This window comes from Zalophus californianus, chromosome 1 (genome assembly GCF_009762305.2).
Source record: "Zalophus californianus isolate mZalCal1 chromosome 1, mZalCal1.pri.v2, whole genome shotgun sequence".
Lineage (NCBI taxonomy): Eukaryota > Metazoa > Chordata > Mammalia > Carnivora > Otariidae > Zalophus > Zalophus californianus.
In genome coordinates, this window is record NC_045595.1 from 27,702,997 (window position 1) to 27,725,815 (window position 22,819).

The following is a 22,819-nucleotide window of genomic DNA, read 5'->3' on the forward strand; positions in this document are numbered from 1 at the left end:
GGATTTTATTCATTTATTTTAGAGAGAGAGAGAGAGCATGAGCAGAAGGGACAGAGGGAGATGGAGAGAGAATCTCAAGCAGACTCCAGGCCAAGTGCGGAGCCTGGTGTGGGGCTCAATCTAATGACTCTGAGATCATGATCCAAGCCGAAATCAAGAGTCAGACGCTCAACCAACGGCGCCACTCAGACACCCCAATCTTAGTGTTTTCAATGAAAAAGGTGGACATAAATGCAGCTCAAATAAGATAACAAATAATGATTATCAACAACTCTATGCCAAAATCTTTAAAAAACTTAGATGAAAAGGTCAAGTGCCTAGACATGTATAAGTTACCAGGATGGGCATAGGAAATAAATAATAAAAGCTTATATAGTCCCATAACTATTCAAGAATTAGAAGTGGTGATTAAAAATCTTTTTGCAAAGAAAACACCATGTCAGATGGTTGTACAGGCAAGTTTTTCCAAGCTTTCAAGGAAGAGATCATTCCAATTCTGTACAAACTATTCCAGATAGAAAAAAAAGAACTTATTCCCTACTGATTCTATAAGTTCAGTATAACCCTGTTACTAAGACCTGACACAAACATTGCAAGAGAGAAAAATTATAGCCTCGATTCACTCATAGGTACAGATGCATATCATTCTTCTTAGTAGTGTACTCAATTATAATCCATAAGAAACTTGATTTTAATACATAAGTAGCAGTGTTAACATTATAGAAGGATCACATTAGCTTCAGAAGGTACAAATTTCCTAGCTGTATGACGTAAGAATGTTACTTAAGCTCTCAAAAACTTAGTATCCTCCTCTACAAAATGTTTCGTAATATCTACCTAATTGTCGGATGATAATAAATGAGGTAAAAAATATAAAGCCCTTAGCTCAGTGTATGGAAGTAACAATAAGTCACAGGTGCTGTTTATCATGTGTTTAGTTACTTGGCTGAGTGTTCTTACAAACGAAGAACAAAATGAAACAATTTTCCTTTAATGCTCACAACCTCAAGAGCACAATCCTGGCTTAAGGAATGAAGTAACTGAGTCAGGAAGAATTTCCACTTGCCCAAAGTTACACAATTTGTAAAAAGTCAAGTTAATATAACAACCATGTGCAGTCTGAACACTGGTGTACAGTGGGCACTTCCAGTTGGAAGCAGTTTGAATAACTGCTTTTGGGGACACAGTGCTTCCTCTGAGAGGCACTCTAGTTCCTTCCATGAGGCATGGGATGTGTTCCCCTTTTTGGGAAAGGTAGTTTTCAGATTGGGTTTGATTTGTGACATGTGAGATTAAATTGCAGCCTTTCTAATGGAAGGGCTTCAGAGGGCAGGAGTGAGTGATACACTGTCATTTATCCATCCCTGTGTGGGGAACCTGGAACGTTAATGAGATCAGACATGTCATGGCAGCTCCCTCCACTACTGCTGCAAATTCTAGGTCAGAAGAATTTTTTTGTTTTCACTCTGGCCACTTCCCTGCCCACCTGGAGCTCTCTGCCAGGTTCCTGAGAAATAAGATTTATGATAATTTATCTTAGGCAGGGCTTGTGGCTTTATTCCATTAAGGTTATCAAGAATGTGGCCAATATCCATTTCATATTTTCATAGGAAAAGATTATTTACACAAACAACGAATCTAGAAAAATGAATGAGAGTTCTCAATTGGGAGAAAAGGTGAGTGGCAGGAAACATGAGGCCTGGGAACTCTGCTGGCTTAGAAGAGTCAGTGGGGAAGATAGAGGGTTTCATTCTGTTCTTTCCGCAGAGAAGCTTCCCTATCAGTTGGACACAGAGAACTAACAAAGATTTAAGCATCAATTTGCCCTCTACATGTGGAAAACACCATCCCATTAAAGATTATACCATGACATCATTTATTACTATGCTGTGCAAGGTGATTCCCTTGTATCTTAAGAGACTTTATGCTTGTCTTTGTACTACTGGCACCTTAGAAAGGAAATCAGCAAGGATGTATTTTTTTTTAAAGATTTTATTTATTTATTTGAGAGAGAGAGAATGAGAGAGAGAATGAGAGAGAGCACGAGAGGGAAGAGGGTCAGAGGGAGAAGCAGACTCCCTGCTGAGCAGGGAGCCTGATGTGGGACTCGATCCCAGGACTCCAGGATCATGACCTGAGCCGAAGGCGGTCGCTTAACCAACTGAGCCGCCCAGGCGCCCCAAGGATGCATTTCTCAGAATTTATGTCCCTAGTGATACTAGGAACTGTGAATGTTAACATATTTTCAAGAAGCTTAAGATAGAGAAAACAAGATGGTGAGAGAGGGTTTTGAAGATGCCTGGATGCATAAAAATTTTGAGCTGAACCTCCAGGTACCACCTGCTGGCCCCTAGCCCACACCATCCAGCTCTCCTAGTGTTCTCTAGGGTTAGAGCTTCATGTTCAGTTGGCTCAGCTGAATATTATCAAGCTATTTCTTCAACTATGCTTACAATCAGCTTTGGAGAGAGGTAGGTAATACTGAAAGAGTGAAGTGGGTGGATGGTGAACATTTGAAACATTTGTTCATTCGACCCAGATGCAAATACATTATGAAAGAAATAGGGTATGGGAGTTTCCAAAACCCATACATCAGTGAAAAGGCATAAATGGTGATTTTCCCTTTCTTTCCCATCTTTCCTTCCCTTTCCCTGCTAGAGAGAGATGATAGATTCTGAGGAGGAGATGGTGAGAGGGAGAGGCATCTCATGGAGGTCCGTGGTCAATGGGAGCATGTGCTACAGCTGGAGATGCAGGACAGCATGAAGTCGGGAGAGTGGTGTGTGCAGTGTTTGAGGGAGCAGAGAAGAGTGGATGAGGGCGCAGCGGTGGTGGGCAGGGAAGGATGACAGAACATTTAGGAGATTGCTTATACTGAGCAAATGAGTATATATATTGAAGACAATGTGAGCTAGGTTTCTTATTGTCTCCAAGGGCATTTATAAACACGGAAAGGGAAAAAGTAAGATTTGAATTGGAAAGTTACACTTGAATGAGTATGAATTCATGGTGGGATGTATATGTACACATGCATACTCCTGCATGCATATATAATAAATGCATATGTAAGGATATATGCATGTATTTCCTAGCTCTGTGTGTTGAGAGGATGTAGAAACAATGACATCCCAGGAGCAATGAGCACACCAAGCACCCGGATGTTAGTTTCTAAAACTATCCTCCACTAAAAGGAACTATGGTTGCTTGGAGAAACAGCTGATTCCCAGGCAGGACAGGAAAAGTATAAGATGATCCTGGAACTTCTTATTTGGTACCAGAGAGTAAGGACATGTTCAAATAATGATAAGAAAACCTAGGAAACACCAACTTGACTAGGAGATCAAGTGAAAGGATGGGTCATTATAGTAGGCCTTCTATGTGATGCACGGGGAAAATCTCAGCATCACTTCTGCAGAATTCCTGCCAGTGATGCATGCAAGAATGCATGACTGGAGTCTAATCATGAAGATACTATCTGTAAGCGTCATCTTACCGGAAAATGTGAGATAAGACTGAGAAACGGATCCAGATCAAAGGAAACTATGAATGACACCACATATTCCTGGATGGGATCCTGGATCACCAAAGAAAATGAGTCATTGTTGAGACAGTTGGCAAAATCTAAATGGGGTCTACGGATTGGATGAGGGCACATATTAATGCTGATTCCCCAAGTAGGAGAGTTTTTATAGTAATGAGAGGACAGTCCTTGCTTTAGGAAGGCAAACTGATATTTACCTAGGGGTCAGGGGGCACCATGTAGAAGAATATCTCTATTTGAGAGAGAGAGAGAAAGAAAATAAATGCATTGATATTAAAAGTTGGGTAATTTGGGTGAAAGGAATGTGACAGTTCTTGCCACTCTTCTATAGGTTTGAAACAGCTTCAAAATTAAAAAAAAAAAAAAACAACAAAACTTAAAGTGCTGAGCTCTGAAGAGTAGAAAACAGCATACGTTGCAGGGAAAGATTACATTATATACAGTCTGAATACCTTCTGTGCTTATTAAGAAGTACAGATCCTAGAGAAGACCCTTTGTTGGGAAGAACTGGTAAGCAGGACGGTGAATGGCAGTGAGTGTTGGTGATCCAGATGACTTCAGTGAAGAAAAGGAAAGGGAGATTCATTATAAGAGAAGAGGAGAGGGTGACGGGATGGGGGTGTGAGAAAAAAAAATTGTTAGACATTGAGGGAGAACACGCGCACACACACATGCAAAGAATTGCCACAGGGAATAGAAAGAGGAAAAGAAGGATGCTAGGGAAAAGCTGGGTAAATTCTGTTGCAGACCATAATCCTTCCATTATTCCAAGGCACTGCCAATAACATCCACATTATTCATCAGCACCCACTGGGATACTGTGTGCTACCCTGTTTGATTTAATGATAAGCATGAGGCTGATTGGAGGACAGGTGCTGAAGGAGCACAGGGCAGCCCAGAGTGGACAGGTACATTTGGCTTTCAGATGAAAAGTGAGATGAAACATAAACCCAAATGCTCTAATACATGGTATAAAGGAATGAGACTGAGGCTCAAGAGAGTGGCAGATACAGTATGAAAGGACCTCAAAGGATGAATGAAAGAGAACATTCAAATTCCTTGAGCTCCCTCTCTGGACTAGGTATTTTATATCTACTATCGCATTATTCCTCACAGTGTGCTCAGGAGGTGGAAATTAGATACAGGAACTGAAAGGTATAGAGGTTCGACACCAGACCAAGGTCCCCCAACTAATAAATGGCAGAGCCAAGATTGGACACCAAGTTCACAAGACACCAAAGATCATTTTTATTCCACCACAGTAGGCTGCCTTCTCCCTGGGGTACAGGGATGGAGCTCGGATGGAGAAGGCTTCATGGAAGAAGTGCGCAGACTTCTGTGTAGGGACTGGTTGGCAGGAAGAGGGATGGACTCCTGGCAGAAGGTGAAGGAAGTGCCAGCACGTGGAGATGAGGAAGCCGGGTGGTGGCATAGGGGCAGTGCAACTGATTTCAAGGACGGCTAAAATACAAGATGACCCATTCCATGGCAAGTATGGATTCCAAGCCCATATGGGGGTTAGAAAGACTGAGTCCCTGATGATGCCGACTGGTGGGCTGCAGAAGGGAGAGCACTGGCAACACTTCTGTGTCCTGCTGCCATGCCCTGAAGCTTAGGGTCAAAACCCAGTGTGCACAGACTCACAGGGAAACATTTATTTTCAGACATCATTTAAGGTAAGCAATGCCTGAAGGACTGAAAGTGTCAACTTTCAAGGTGCTATTTTTGAAACTGCAGAACCTTCCAGTTGGTATACATTTTCTGAAAATTTTCCCCATCATTATTAGCAATTCTGCCAAATAATCACATCCCTAAAAATATTTCCTCCTTGATAATGCACAAATGAGGTCTCTTCATGGAAGAGGAGCAAGGCAAAGAAGGTGATGAATTGCAAATCAATCATAATTTATGCAGATATTCTACTGAAAACTACATTCATCACCTTTTCCAAATAGCACCACAAGAACTTCCTTTAAGTACCAGAAGGCTATTTTCACAAATTGGACACTAATTTATTTCTCTAATCGATGTATTTTTATGCCCAAAAGTCAAAAAGTAAACAATGCAGTTAGGGTAGGAATTATAAACTGGAAGAACATGGGACATGGTATTCAAAAAAAGAAAAAAAAAAGAATGAAACAGCCAAATACTTTTTCTATGGCTTTAGTTCTGCTTTTTTAAGTGCTTTTGTTTCCAAAGGACGTTGTGATGTAATTGGTCCTAGTCATGCTGAATATGAACCCAAAAATGCCAAATTATCATGAGATGCATTTGGGAGAAAAATTGCCATCCGTGTTCAGTGTCCCTGGCAGCTACAGATACGATGAGTAAATGAATAGAGCTCTATCTTCCAAGCCCGACCACCACAGTCACCAGCATCTAAGAACAAATGGTCATCCAGCATGACGCAGTTGCTATTTCTCTGACTTGCCTGTGTCAAATGTCACTTTTTTTTTTTTTTTTGGGTAGCATCCCATTTCTAGGGGAACAGACAGAGAAAGGTTTAAAGGCCTTGACTCTGGGGATTACTGATTCAGTGTTTAAATATGCATGCCTGGGGCTAGTTAGCTCTAAAGGAAATCCTGACTCAAGATTGTGAGGGTAGGTTGATTTGGAAGGTGATTCCAGAAAGCACCAGTCAGGGAGTGGGGAAGTGAGGTAGGGGAAGGAATACATGCACCAGATGTGTTATTTTTTTGTGGGCTAGAGGGACTGAATCCCACCGAGAGACAGTGTACACATGTTTCAGACTTATTCCACCACAGGAGCGAGGGAAGATGGGTATTTATACACTAACTTCATGTAGTCATATATGATAACTGCTACCACAGGGAAGTAGGGTAGCAGGGAATTACATCTCCAATCAATTTTGCACTGCTCACAGGCAGAGTGGACAGCATCAGTGGCCAGCCAGAACATCACTGTGTTTACAGATGGAAGCCAAGGGTCAATGTGTAGTGGAATGATCACTGTCCACAGGTACATCAGCAGCATCTGCTGCAGGATCTTTTAAGGAGCAATGCTGAGAAGCCTGGGTCAACACTTGATTCCAAGCCAAAGAGCATGCACGTGCATGTACACACACACACACACACGTACACACACTCTTTAGGATAAAGTCTTAATAAGCATCAAATAGACCATCAGACAGCCATTTCAAGACCTGCTTTGAGATGTACACCAGTGCTTAGACTCTTCCAGTGCTCATCAATGTCTCAAAGACTAAGCCATCTAAGTTATCTGCCCCTTGATCTAATTATCTGCTCAAAGGACTCAAAATGAAAGGGGAAAGTCAAGACACTGCCATAAGAAGGGAGAATGATTGCAATGTATAACTTATTTACTGTCATATAATCCCATGGCAACCTATACATCTTTTTTCATTAGCATTCATTACATTTGTAATTATTTCTTTTTCATTATCTGTCTTCCCTGAGAGGCCATAAACTCAATGGGGCCAGAGACCATGTCTGATTATTCAAAGCTCTATTCCCTATGTCTAATACATAGTAGAAACTTGATCACTCACTACTTTTGAATGCAAGAATAAAGGAATGAATGAATCAAGTTATTACCATCATCCATCAGGCAAAATGAATTACATAGCCGAGGTGCTGGACCACTGTTATATATGAGGTAACTTGCTACAAATTAGAAAATGGTGTTCTCTTGTTTTGGCAGATAAATCCCTGAGCCATGGCTCACTGTTTAACAAAAGAAATGCAGACTGGAAGTCAGCCCTGGCTCACCCATTATTAGGATGTCTACTGTAGTCATAAGAACTGTATACTCATATTTCTGGTTTTCCTTCTTCCTATGAGTAAAAGTAATTTCCTGTTCCTGTGAAATTAGATGTGGCCACATGGCTTGCCAAGGCCAATGAATAAAAGCAGAAGTGAGCCAACTTCTAGGTGGAGGCCTTTGAGAGTGCAATTTAGCATAATTTGCCATATTCCTTTCCTTTTGCCATAGTAACCAGTAATATTTCAGATGGTAGAACAATGATCAGCCTATATCTCTAAAGGGAAGATGATAATTGCAGAACACCCAGCTAATCCACAAAGATCTATGGCATAAGGTAGAAAGATAGTTTTATTTTTTATAGATTGGGGCTGTTTGTTACTACAGCACACTTAGCTCATTCTGACTGATACTGTGCACAGCCAACAGTTCTATATTTGGTGACCCTGGGTAGATTTATATAACTTGCACATTTTCTTCTCTCATGAACTTCTCTGCATACCACACCCGCATGAATGCATTGTCCTCTCTTTCTGCATACAAGAGAACCTCTAAGAAGCATCACTTTTCTATGTGGGAAAGAAGATGGAGAGCTTAACCACTTCTGCCAACAGAGGCCCTTCTGAAATCATGTGAAGGAGAAAAAAAAAAATGCTGCATGCTGTTCATTTAGAAGGGAGGCCTAATTCTTCCATCCTCATGTAATCTCAAGAGCAATTTCTACACCATCAAGGCCACCACTCCCCAGGGGGTCAGAGCTCCAGGCTCATAATTAGTTGTCCTACTACTACTATCACTGCTAATTAATGGTCGATGTTCAGCTTAAATTGAATCCTGCCCATTTCTGACTCCTACACTTTAAGTCAAATACAGTTCCCATTTCCAAATTCTGCACTTCATCTTAACAGTATAATTTTATTTAAAAAAAGAAAAAAAAAACTAAATCAAGGAAGAAATGACATTCCCCAAACTAGTTAGTTGGGTTATCAAAATTAAAAGCATTAAAAATTAATAACATAGGATTAGTATTATTATAGAAATGCATTCAATTTTATATTAAAATACAATTCTCTTAAGCCATGGCTGTCACAGTTAAAATGTTAATAGTATTTAAACATAAATCCTTCTCCCCATGAAGTGAGAATCATTGTGCAGGCACGTTAGCTATTCTATTCGCTTTAGAGATGCTGCCTGGAAGAGCATTTTAATGTAAGCCTTGTCAGTGTTAATCCTGATGTCTGATGCCGAGATGTGTGTTATATTACTTTACGTAACTGAAAAATGGGAAGCCTTTATGTTGGAAATAATGACCTCCTCTCAGAAGCAGGGCCTGGGATATAATGTGGTGCCAAATGGGATTCTAGGCTGGAGCTTCTGCAAGACTTGAAAGGAGCCAGGTCTTTTGTTCAGACACATTCAATCACTAACAAAATGGTTTTGCCCCTTGCTCTCTACTTAAGGCTCATTTACAAAGAAGAGTAAGCAAGAGAGACAGACTTGATTCATGGAGGGATGGCCAACCAAGCTTTGGATTTGGGTAGACAATGGTGGGAATGTACCAAGCCATTTCTTCATTGCCATAACCAATAGCCTAGTGCAATGGTGTTCAAAATGTGCTCATGGAGTCCAAGGTCATGTGTAAGAGCTTAAAGCTCACTAGGGCCTGGGTCAGGGAGAGAGAGACCCAGTAGGTACAGTGCCTTCTTACTGCAGCAGAGAAGTTTTTATTTCTTATTTCTTATTTCTGTTTATATTTGTTTCATATACCTGTTAATGATGGCATATGAAATATGGTTCTACTCTTAAAAGAATTCATTAATTCAACAAATATTTACTAGGCACAAACAATAAACCCCTAAATAAATAATTTCAGAGAGTGATAGGTGGCATACAGACAATAAAGCATGATTATGGGATAGAAAGTGTGTAGGATAAGGGCTACATTCACATGTGGTGAGACAGAGAAAGCCTGGTTGGGGGGTGGAAATTGAGTTGAGACATGAATAAACAGAAATAGTCCATCATGTGAGATCTAGAGAGGAAATATTTCAGGCAGAGGAAGCAGCCAGTACAAAGACCCCGTGGCAGGAACAAGCTCATGTTTCTAAGAACAGAAAGAGGGCAATGTGACTCTAGTCTGGAAAGAAAAAAAAAGAAGCATAAAAAAAATAGGGGGGACAGATCAAGCAGATGTCACTGTCAGGTGCACGGAAGCAATGGAAGGTTGAAAAAAAGGGGGCATGACAAGATCTAAGTTCTAAAGGCTTCTGCCCCATGGGAAATAGACTCTAAGGGTTAAGAATATAAGCTGGGGAGTAACAGGAAGACTGTTACAATTTCTCAGGCAAGAGAACATGAGGGCCTGGGAGAAAAATGGAGCCGTGAAGATGGTAAAAATTATTTGGACGTTTACTGGTAAATCTGATAAGAAGTGATGGTTTGAAACCACTAACCACAATTTGAGAAGGGGAGGGTGGAAACATGTTGCATGTAGGGAGGGCAGAGTGGGGGATGATGCTCAGAAAGAAGACGACTGTCACTTCTACAGACGGCTCTGGCTCAATGGCTTGCCAAAGATCAGCACAGTGTTTCTGGACTGAGACCTGAATGTTTTGCCATTGTCTTTCTTCAACTACTTCATTCTTGCTTCCTGATCGGAGCAAGAACTTTAGGTCGGTCTTGAGACATAAACCCCAACATATTTTATACTCTGAGTTAATGCTCTTTTAGGCTCAGTGAATGAACTTGGTCTCTTTTTAATGTCTAGATTACCTATTCTCTCCCTTCACCTGAAGGTGGCTACAAACAAAATGATCTCTAAATTTTTACTTCCTATGACAAATAAGGGGTTTGTGGACTTCATTAATATGGGGACTGTATCTTTTTCCCCTTCGCAACCATCCCATATAAATAGCCTCTAATTAGTTAAAAGACTCAACAAGTTATACCATCAGAACAATGTATAGTAAAATCTGATAGCCCTAATTATCTTAATAATCAGCAGAACCACTCTCAACCTAAAAAGAGGATGAGTCGTTACTGACAATTTATGAAGATTACCCACTTCCTCTTTGTTTGCTATGCAGTTTGCCCTTTCCCTGTTAAAATCTGGACACACTTTCTACTTCAATCTAAAAAGGTGATTTTTAAGAAGTTCCTGAAACAAGACAGGACCAAAACATAAGTAATAATTACATTTATTCTCAATTAATATCACAGTGAATTTATCACAAAACACATAATTAAGTTATAATTGAAATCTCAGGACAGAAACTGCCCCCTTTTAAGATTTCTCTCTCCCCATACACACAAAAATGAGAAGAAATATTTTCTCATTCTGATCCTAAATAACCACTGAAACAGTGACATCACTTGCTTTCAATGCAATTTGCTTTATTTTGTGATTACCTTATCATACGCCCTCTTTATTTTTCCTGTGTAATTGCTTTAATCCTTTTATCTAGAACCAGAGGGAAATCTCTCATCTTCACCTTTTTGGTATGCTTCAGCTCAAGGAAACTATATAATTCAAAACTAATCCAAAATTTAGGACCAAATATCACATTTTATACACTTCCTAGACCTTTGAGAGTTTCACTCTTAATATATGAACAAAATCTTCCCCATACCTACACCCTAGGGTATGTCCTTACCATCCCAAGTCATGAGACAAACCTATTTGCGGTTAGAATGCAGGGTGGGAAGGCAGCTTAAAGTGTGTCTACTTCAATAATTTTTGGATATGGTGAAGAAATGGACTCCAAGAAGAATATAAGGACCAAGGTCATTCGAAGAGCTGGTGACAGTCTTGAGACTAAAACCCAACATATTTTACTCTCAGTTAATGCTCTTTTAGGCTCAGTGAATGAACTAATGCAGAAACACTTAAGAAATAACTTATATCTCTTTTCATTATGTTTTGCCACTACAAAGACTGAACATGGTCCTACCAAGAGAGCTAATTTCAATATTCAAAAAAGAATAATCTTCTCAAAGAATCAAGGGATTCAGCAAGTGATCCCCCTTCTGTCTGCATTTCAGGACACCAAAACGCCAGTCCTCTGCACAAACATGCTTTCTGGATTCTAAAGCAGGGAGATTAATGTTCTTCCATTTCCTAGTCACAGTATAATCAGTATGAAGGAATAAGATTAGTGTTATGCCATTTCCACACACAAAAAATTTCTCAATGCGACTGTCAGTGTATGTGTTTCAAAATGATAATGGGGAATGCTTAATACAAGGTATTGCTCCTTATCTATGGATTGTGAAAAGAAAATTAGCTCACACATCCCTTGATACAGAAAGCACATATGAAGACCTGAATTACACCATCTTGCCATCAACATTGCTTTGCTAAAAGTCAGTTTATGCCCCAGCCCCAAGTACCACAAGGCTCATAGTGCATTTCTCTGACAGAAACTCAGAATTTGAAACATATATTACTCTTGCCTTCAAACCAGTCAACATTAGATGTAAGCTCCTCAACTCCATGGCATTCAGAAACTCAAAATGATGTCCTATTAGACTCTCCATCTCTTGAATCTGATTTTCTATGAGTGTTGGGCTAATTTCTTGCTCAGCTTGGGGTAGAGGAGCCTGGAGGAGGAGATAGAGTGTCCAGCCATTTTTAGGTTTAAATTACACCAGCTCAGTGAGTCCAGATTGAAGTAGGAGGAGAAGAAAAAGAAGAAAAAAAAAAAAAAAAAGGATCTTCCTACTGCTTTTATATAAAATTCCAGGAAAAGAGTTTAATTGACTGTTCAATCATATGCTCACTCCTTAGATCAGTCACTGTGGCCAAAAGATGGTATACCTTGATTACATATGCCTGGTCATATCCCCATTCTGTGGCTGAGACCAGAATACGGTGCCATTGTCTTTTCTTAAATATTTCAGTCTTGCCTCTTGATCTGGCTGAGAACTTTATGTTTCATATTACCATACTATGTACTGATATGGATACCATGAATAGGAGACCACCCAAAACTATATGACATGTGGGCAAAATGTAATCCAGTGAAAATGGGCCACTATTACTAGGAATCATTGAAAGTTATGCCTGGAAGACAGAAACAACAGGTGTCCACTGCTGTTTCAAATGAGTTCACCAAGAAATCAAAGTCTGTGTCCTCTTTAATAATGTACTTTAATTCCAAAATCAGAAGTAAAAGGGTTTTCTCCAACCAACAAGCTCAAATAGTTCAGCTCCTTCTACTAGATGAGCCAAGAAGAACGAGCAATGCATAAGAGTCTCTCAGATCACTCTTTCTTTCATGTTTAAATTCCATAACTATAACCACAGTTGATAAATTTTCTAACTTATACCACATTAAGGAAAAAAAATACCCTTCATCTGGTTGTGTTCAATGCTGAATGCCTGCATTTTCACGTACTAGTCACTGCCCCAACCTTTCTTAAAGTACATTCGTTGTTTTTTTTTTTTTTAACTTTCTGTCTAAGGTTACCAGATGAAAGTTGCCTACTGTAATTCTAGGGGGTTTTTGTTGGTTTTCCTATTCATCTAAATCTATGTGGTTTGGAGTTTTCTTCTGGAGTAACATTAATCCTAATGATAGCTGCCACTTTTTACCTACCAGTTATTAAATCCTAACTATATTTAGCATCACCTACATTATTATTAATCTTCATACCAGCAATTATTATCTTCTCCATTATATAGTAGGGGAAACTGAGCCTTATAGAGCTCAAAGGTTTCCTCAAGGTCATGCAACTGAGAAGTGGTGTAGCCTGAAGCCAAACTCTTCTCTCTGCACTACCAAACCTCTGCTTCTAACTTTACACTCTATTCCTGCCTTTCTGTCTACCAAGTACTTCGTCTCTCCCACGTACGGTGGCAAACACTACCCATGCATGACCTCATTTAACTCTTACTTTGCACTTAGAAGATATAGATTTGCATTCCCATTTTATAGGTGAGAAAGCTGAGGCTCAAAGAAATTATCAACAGACCTAAGTTATCTAACAATTACTTTAAAAGCTCAGATAGTTTTATCTACGAATCTCTTGCTACCCATTTTGTTTTGTTTTGCTCAACCCAGTCTTAATGGGCACTCTTGCTACAAATCATCTCATTGTGAAAAACAGTTTAAAAAAATAGAGCCAACTCATAAGGACAAGGACTGTCCTCATTCTTCCTGGAGCTGGTTCCTTTTGGCATTGCGTAATGCCAACTCAGTCACATTCAAGAAGCTTGCCTTGCCTTCTTCAATGCCATAACAGTAGAATGGATTTCTGGAAATAGAGAGCTACCTTAACAAGGAAGGAAGAAACTGCAAGGTGCAAATGACTAATCTCTTGTTACCTTCCTCTTAAAGTTCCATGCATATGTGCTAAAAAATCAGAACCAGGGGAGCCTGCCTCTAGTTTGAGAAGATTCCAGATTTCAAAAGTTCTGGGTACTATTTGAAAGGTCATTCATTACCCTGCTTTTGCTAGAAAAAGACACACACACACACACACACACACACACACACACAGGCACACATGATTCTTCCATATCGGTGCTTCTCAAACTACGTGCAGTGAAGGACATGTGTGTATATATATATTTCACCTCTATTCACGGCCGACCGATACACTGCCCTAGTGCGGATGATGAGAGACAGCTGACACCACAAGTGACTCACCACACGAGTATGACCACACTCAAACTGGTCCTGACCTTATTCAATAAGACAAGTCCACTGATCATGCACTTTGATGTCAAGGCAATGTCAAACTGTGACAGAGCTTCTCATCCCAGACTGGTATCATGCATTTCTTCGGGACTGGCATTAACCCTCCTATGATATTTTGAGTCGCCGTGCTCCATAATTTTAGACCCAGGGGTGGCAAACCCCATGCACAGAGTGGCAAGGAAGTATGCATGCTGCTAAGGAAGCCACCACTGCGGCCACCAAAATGACTGTTTCTGGAGCCAGTTTGGGCAACAGTGGATAGTACCAGCACTGTAAATATTTTCTGATCTTGTAGAGACCCACCTGCATTTTTCTGTGTGTACTATTAATAATAACTAATATTTGAGTCTATCTTGATGGTTTTCAAAATGTTTCTTATATGTTAGCTAAAATAGCCCCACTACAGCCTATGAAATACCTCTACCCTAGCCCACTCCCCCTCATTCTACAAGAAAGGAACTGAAACTGAGAGTATTTGTGTAACAAACCCAAGCTTACATAGTCAGTTTTAGAGCCTAGCAAGGATGACACCAAAGTTTCATCTGATTTGCCAACCCTGAATGACTGATGATGATTGCCAGGAGGGTACTTGGAGGCTCTGTGTGGGCTCAGTGTTAAAGTGTCTGACAGATTAGCAATGTCTTCCAGGTCAGACTAGATACACTGCATTCTCTTGGATAGATTCCAGTCTAGGTAGACTGATTTCATTCTCCAGGTATTTTACCACTTTACCAAGAGCTGATTCTCCCAAGGATCCATATCTGAAAGAGAGAATCTACCAGAACAATAACTAGAGAACATTGGGGCTACAGCATAGCCTCATTCTAATTGTTTTACTCAGGTCACCTACTCTCCTACCCAGCCTCCAGCCAATTGTTTCCTCTTCCACTATTGATTTTTGGGCAGCTATCTTGCACAATGTAGTATATTTAGCAGCATTTCTGGGCTCTACTTTCTAGATGCCAGTAACACTCTTGCCCCAAAGTGACAACCAAAAATGTCCCCTAGAGGGCAAAACCATGCTGTTGAGAACCACTGCTACAGTGCAAATGGAATTCTTTCTCATTCTATGAATACCATGAAATAATTGTTTCTGTACCTTCGATTATATTTTATACTGTTTCCTTTTTTAAAAATTTCTCAACTTCCTTCTCCTCCCTGCTATCTTCCCTAACCCATCAAAATTCTTGTCATTCTTCAAGATCATTGAAAAACCTACCCCAATGAAAGGCCTTTCCTGATCAATCTCTATGGTTTTCGACCCACTTTGCACCTGGTCTGCATCTTACTAACTCATCTGAGTGAACTTCATTTTACCAGCATAATCCTATTGGCTTATTTCTTCCCAAACTGATTGTAGGCTTTGTAGGGGACCACAATCCTCACTGTGACTCAATAGTACTCAGCACAATATCACCCTTGTTGATGGGAAATTATAATTTATTGAAATTAAGTAAAAAGAGATTTTATTTTTCCTCATTTAGGACTTTCTGTGGGTTTTTGGACTCCAGTTAACAGAACTTTTTACTGGCTTTCAGCAGCCACACAAATCCCTAGTAGTTTTAGCTAGTCTTCTCATTTGGGGAGGAATGAACAGTGCCCTTCCCAACCCCAGTTGTAACAACCACAGATGACTCTGGACAATGCCAAATGTCCCTGGGAGATGGGGAATGGCAAGTGGGGGTGGTGGATGATGGGGATAGACACAAAAGAATTGCCCAGTTGAGAACCACTGTCTAGTGTGAGGTCCCATTTACACTGTTGTCCCAAAGAAATTAATAGCATCCTCCACCCCTTTACTTCAAATATTGGAAGAGGGATTACACTATATCCCTACTTACTCTCCTGAGGCAGTGACTTTGCTCTCTCCTCATGCAGATTCAGGAGTGAAGCAACACATTAGTCTGAATCCCTCTGCCTCCAAGGAACGCATTTTTGTGGTGAAAAGATCTCCTCTTCAAAGAGTATAATGCTCTCTTCTCCCTTCATACAGGCAGTTTTGGGAGATAAAATCAGCACAACCTTTCTGCAGGGAAATGTGAAGGTCATAAACTATCTCCGCCTCCCAAAAAAGAATCACGTAATGTTTACAGCTTTTCTCGAAAAGGTTGTACATTCTATAGATCTCCTTCCATGTCATGCTAACCCTAAATGTCTCAAAAACAAGCTCAAAGCACTCAGATCCATCGACCCAATTTATTCTGTAGCCAAGAAACAGCTGTGTTCCACATTACCACAGAGGGCTCATTCTCTACTGATGGGAGATGCCAACACACCTGGTTAAAAAGTTCAAAAAAGTTTAAAATGAATCAGCCATTTTGACTAGCACAGTGGTTCTCCAGCTTCCCTGTGTACGAGAATCACCTGGAGGGCTTGTTGAACCAGAGACTGTAGAGCCCCCTCCTCCCAGATTTCAGTAGGTCAGGGACAGAACTCATCATCTGCATTTCTAACAAGTTCCTGGTGATGCTGTTGCTGCTGGTCTAGTGCTTTAGAAAATGCCAACAGCTCCCTGCTTACCCCTCAAGGATCGAAGCATTCAATACTGGGGAATGGTCTGGGGAAGAAAGAAGGGAGCTCAGGTGTCTTAATCTGACTGCTTGCACAGTTGTCTGTTTCAGCTAATCAGAAGAAAATTATTCTGCTGGGCACCACACTAGGTGCTAGAGATGCAGCCAGAGCAGGACAGACACAAACCCTTTTCACCGTACTCACTGCACGCCCCCCTCCACACAGCCGGTTTCCCCTTTTAGAGATGAAAGCTTTCCTATGGGCTCCAGTTCCATGCTTTCTGTACTCTGTTCTATTTATCAGCTGTTCATCAGTCACTTCAATCACTCTCCAAATCCCCCTAAGACAGGTCCCATTTTTCAAAAGCAAAGACAAAGAAGACGGGATGACAAAACGGAACAGAAAACCAAGAGTTTCTACAGGCATCTCCTAGTTCATCAAGTATTTCCTTTTTTCTGTGACTCTGATCATTTCACGGAAAACCCTTACAAGTATGGCCCATACCATTCTCATCTGTCCTTTAGTTCCCTCTGGAGACGGGAGGGGCATGGGTTTATTCCTCATTTGTTGCAGGTCCTGAGAAGAGCAGTGTTTCTCTCCAGCACTGATAACTGAGTTCGAAGGTGCCTCAGACTTGTTTCCAGGTAACAATAATTCAGACTATGATTTAGGATGTTTCCTTTCTTCTGTCACTGTCGCCAAGGCCTGAGGGAAAGCAATCTACATTCTCGTTGACCTCTGCGGCAACTGCCGGAGGTGTCAGCCATTTCTTTTTAACTACTCCTCACTGTTTACCTTTTAAGAGTTTCCATCTCTCAGGAATGCTCTGGCTTAACCTTTTCATCATCATTTGGGAAGGTGAGAGGAAGTGTGGGCCAAGGCATTCTCACTGGAGTCACCAAGACTCTTGTCTCATGCTGGGCTCTTTGTGGGGCTATTATCTTTGTTCAGGAAATAGGGAAAATGCCCTGCAATTTGTAATCCCTCCTGTGTAGTGAAGGGGAAGCCTATAAAATAACTATATTTTTGTGATACTAGGAGCATCCAGATGGTTTTGTTACTCTCAGTTTTTAAGAAAAATTTACCTTCTTTCCCAACCAAAAATGTGTTTTAAGGTAGTTATTCATTGGTTAACTTAAAATTACCAGGGACCTAACAATGGTTTGATAGCAGAAGGGGGACTCATTTTGTAAGTACTCTGTTAGGGAAAGATGGCTCATGAACAGGGTTTCTTTTATATGGTGTCCATGGGTCATATTCATATGGGTTCATATGACATCCATATATCAGCCATGGGTTGCATCATTTTCTAAGATCTCAGACTTTCTCCCAAGCACATATGCCCTTAGGATCAGAAACAACTTCTGGTTCATGAAAAAGAGTTTTAGTTCAAGAACTGTATAGATTCCAGATTGCAGAGGTTCTCTATCCCAGTGGCGAAACAAGCAAAAAGAGGACGGTCATTGAAATACACATAGGTCTGCCAGATGGGGATCCCTGGTAGGTACAATTTAGTTAGCTCATATGCATAATATTTCCTCAGGTAATAAAGGAACCCCTGAGTTCCTCTGATGGGTCTTTGGCTTTCCATGAAATCATACATATCAAGCACTATTTACAAATACTCCCTCTTTCAAAAGGAACCGCACCGCAAGCACAGCATGTGGGAAAGGAGAAGCTACCAAATTAGGGCAAGGAAAAATATGCAAATGCTCTTGGGTCACTCTGAGGATCACCTCACTGTCATTTATGTGCATGAGGACTGGGATGCCCTCTACAGCATTAACAGTTCTTTGTAGCTATTTTCTTTCATGTTCATGGGCTCTGAGCTATGTGAATTTGTGGCTTTGGTGTAATGAGGACAGGTTGTTATTTTAACCATTCCTTCAGTTTCTTCTTGGAGGTAGAATATGAATTACAAAATTGGTGAAGCTAGAACAAATATTCCATTTTGGAGACAGAAGGGGTCTTATGCAGTATTTTTGTTCTACAAAGGAATTTGGATTTTATCTTGGGGCAGATCGGTCCTTGCTCCAGAAGGGGATATTTTGGAAAACATCCTCTGCTCATGTAAATATAAGGTATATGCCTCTCTAGTTGAACTGGTGAAGTCCTCAGTCAGCAAAGTATTCTAAACACAGATGCTTCAGACTCTGATATTAAGAAATATATTTAATAATATCAATTGGACATGTAACGATGTTCAACATCACTAATCATTAGAGAGACTGCCTCATGCCCATTAGAATGACTATTATAAACCTACACACACAGAGAAAATAACAAATGTTGGTATGGACACGTAGACATTGGAACCCTTGTGCACTATTGGTGGGGACATAAAATGCTATAGTCACTGTAGAAAACAGTATGGAAGGTCCTCAAAAATTAAAAAATAAAATTACCATATGCTCTAGCAGTTGCACTTCTGGGTTTATATACCCCCAAATAATTAAAAGCAAGGACTCAAAGAGATATTGTACACCCATGTTCATAGCAGCATCATTCCCAAAAGCCAAGATGAAGAAGTAATCCAGTGTCTGTCAACAGATGACTGGATAAACAAAATGTTACATATCTAATGGAATATTATTTAATCATAACAGGTAGGAAATTCTGACGAATGCTAGAACATGGATGAACCTGGAAGCCATTATGCTAAATGAAATAAGCCAGTCACAAAAAGGCAAATACCGTATAATCCTACTCACATGAAGTATCTAGAGTAGTCACACTCACAGAGACAAAGAATAAAATGGAGGTTGTCAGGGGCTGGGGTAAGAGGGATATCGGGAATTATTGTTTAATGGGTACAGAATTTTAGTTTTGCAAGATGAGGAGAATTCTGGGAATGGATCGCAGCAAGGGTGGCAATGTGATTGTACTCAATGCCACTGAACTCTCCACTGAAAATTGTTAAGATGGTACATTTTATGTTATGTGTATTTTACAATTTAAAAAATAATAGAAAATGCAAAAATATATACAATGAACGTCTTAACAAGAAACTGTGATCTTAAAGAGATCGTTTTTTCCTAAGTGGAAATGTGTATTGCATTAGGGCTGAAGTCATCTAGTATGGATGATTTTGATGTTTAATGACAAAATTATTTAAATATTATTTGTGATGTCTAATAGCAATATTATTTAAAACTGAATAACTGAGAATTTGAGAGAAAAATTTGATTGCATGCTTTCACCACAGGGGGAGCAGCAGACCCATCCTACTATGGAGACTGGGATGGTGCTTCCCTCAGAGGAAACAAATGTTCCACAGTCAGTCACCCTGGGGCGCAAAAACGGACTTCAAGATGAAGAGAGGTAGAGGGCATTCCTATCTTTGGGGATAAATGGGCCCCTTAATCATGGTAACAAGCTAGAGGTGAGGGCAGGGAACTCCCATTCCATCAAGGGTAGAAGCAGAAATATCTGAAATCCATTTTTCAGCTAGAGCTTCCTGCATTAGTAGCAGACACGACTGGTGGTCTTCCCACTCTCCATTCCTCTTTTCTACCTTGCTAAAAGATCCTCAGTTTTGTCAAGGTAATTACCTTTTTCCACCTGCTCACCTTCTTTGTGGGTAGCTAATCCCACCTTCAACTGAATTGGTCTACACCATTCGTGGAAATAGAGGATATAATTTTTTTTTAAGATTTACTTATTTATTTGAGAGACAGTATGCATGAGCAGGGGGAAGGACAGAGGGAGAAGGAGAGAGAGAAAATCTCTTCCGCTGAGCATGGAGCCTGACACGAAGTTGGATCTCAAGACCTTGAGATCACGACCTGAGCCGAAGTCAAGAATCAGACGCTTAACCAACTGAGCCACACTGGCACCCTAGAGGATATAATCCTGACCACTGACATACCCAGCTATTGGGGAGACACCCATGAAACACCTCCTTGTCTCTTAAAAGAACCACCTAGGAAGACATGGGCACAACTCTTCTGCTGTTTGGGTGGAATGGCTGTACCACCATTGACATCTTGTGACCATGAAGGTCACTAGTCTTGAAACAAAAGCGAATACAGAGAGAACACAGAGCAGAAAGAAGGGAAGAAATTATATTCTTTATGATGATGTTTGTGCCAAAGAGATACCCAACCATGAAACAGCTTACCTTTAAACTTATTGTTTGAGCTTTTTGAATCAGAATCTTTTATAATGTGTAGACAAAAGCAATTTACTTAACTGATTCAGACTTGTAATTCCTTCATGTTTTCCTTGAGTCATCAAAAAAAATTTTGTTATGATAGTCTAGTGTTATCTATGCCTTTAAAGAATTAAGAGGAGACTGAGGGCCACAAAGGGGATGAAGAGGCCCTGGAACAAACCTCAGGCGTAGTTCTAAACAGCAAGCGGTGATGAGCAGTGAGCAATGACCCACAGCAGGAAATGACAAGTGACATCAGAGTTGGAGGTGTAAGACATGTAAATAAGCCCTAGAGGTCTTCAGAAAGATGAGAGGAGGGGGATTCGTTTAAGATGTTAACTTCATTTAGGGGCACCTGGGTGGCTCAGTCAGTTAAGTATCTGCCTTCGGCTCCGGTCATGATCCTGGGGTCCTGGGATCAAGCCTTGCATCAGGCTCCCTGCTCAGCGGGGAGTCTGCTTCTCCCTCTCCCTGTGCCCTCCACTCCCACTTGTGCTCTCTCGCTCTCTCTCTCTTGCTCACTCTCTCTCAAATAAGTAAATAAAATCTTTAATAAAAAAAAGATATTAACCTTGCTTAGACATGCAGAATAGGGGCTTGGGCTATGATCACCAGATAGTAAAAGGAAGAGTAAAGGCTGAAAAATAGGAAATTCGGAGGCATTCAGACAATATTGGCTACAAAGGTTATCACGGGATCCCCTTTCAAGAAAATGAGAGACTCCCGTGGGACTTCTTACATATATATATATCTCTCTCTCTGTCTCTTTCTCTCTGCATATTTTCTGTAAGGATACTAGTCATTAGAATGACAAATTGAAATTGGTGTATTCAGGCAAATGGAATGAAAGTTCCTCATGCCTCCTCCCTTCTCCCAAAGTGAGTTGTATAATTATGCATAGCGAGTCAGATGAGAGTAAGAAAGCAAAAACCCTCACTCAGGCCTGGACAAAAGATAAAACAGGATGGTCAAAAGCATGATTGGTTTCTACCTTAACAGCTTACTTTCAACTCTTCAAAAACTAATAAGGAATAAGAAGCTTTATTTTAGGTTAATAGTTACATCATTATTGAAGAACCTGGCTCATATTAATGAGCCATGAGCATTTCCTGCCTTTAAAAAAATTATAATGAAAAGAATGATGGATTGTACTTGGCATATTTTCCTCTCTGTGGTTGTATTCCACTGCAATTATACAAATATAATATAATTTTTCCAAAGGCCATGGCCACCTGACAGAAGCATTTGAAAACCAACTATACTTTGGGCTTCCAGGTGTGTGTGTGTGTGTGTGTGTGTGTGTGTGTGTGTGCGCGTGCGCGTACGCAATGTGATAGTTCAGAAGAGAAACTTGTATTAGATACCAAGAGCCTTGTCTTCCTGCTTCCAGTCACTGCCCATGGGTACTTATGCCAGTCATACCTGAATTTTGATAACATTGACTTTTCAGAGGTTCTTAAGACCTCTAACTGACAGCTGTCCATTATACCAAGAACTGTTATTTTCACAGGAAGGTTGGAAGCCTATTTTTGACTCTCAGTCAGTGTAAAGAAATGCTGCCCCAAAAAGTGAAATTCTTTTTCAAAGACACTCACCCGCTAAGCACCAGAAAGAGCTCAGAGCTTTCAAAAGTGCTGTGAGTCTAAAGATTCAACAGCTTTGGGAAACACAGCCTGAGTGGAAACAGGAGAAAAACAATACAAAGACAACATCAGGTGTGTGATCACACACAAGTGAGGTATCAAGATATATGACCTCATAGTTTTTGACAGGGGTTCGGAGAACCACCTAAGTTCCTTGATACTGACGTTAACGAGAGAGGGTTTCAGAGCAAGTTTCAAGCGCAGAAGGAGGAAGGACTCAAACCCAAGCCCCATGGAGACTGCTACCCTGTACTGAGAACTCTGCAGGCAGTTATCTTTCTCCACCTGGCTCACAGCTTATGCTGTGATTAAACTGAACCCTTCTGACTGTAAACCCTTTTGTTCTGTCTCACTATTTCACAGAGGCTTGGTGTGTTAATCAAACTGTCATCAAAGGAAAAAAAAGGGACACATTCCATCCAAATGAAGAAAAATTTGAGCTTTCTACAATAAACACGTTTTACAGTGGATGAGCTTTTCACAGAGTAATTATTTCACTTCTCCCAAAGATTACTGATTACATCATACA

At 40.4% G+C, this 22,819-nt stretch overlaps 1 protein-coding gene and 1 long non-coding RNA gene across 11 annotated transcripts in view; one reads left to right on the forward strand and one right to left on the reverse strand.

Annotated features, from left to right (window-relative positions):
• FHIT (fragile histidine triad diadenosine triphosphatase) overlaps positions 1-22,819 on the reverse strand; it is a 1,457,066-nt gene that overhangs the window by 110,192 nt on the left and 1,324,055 nt on the right. The gene's annotated exons all lie outside the window — the stretch shown is intronic.
• LOC113918914 lies at positions 17,010-22,759 on the forward strand. Its single transcript, XR_003518723.1, has 3 exons — positions 17,010-17,138; positions 19,700-19,815; positions 22,654-22,759. It is a non-coding gene; the product is annotated as an uncharacterized LOC113918914 (long non-coding RNA).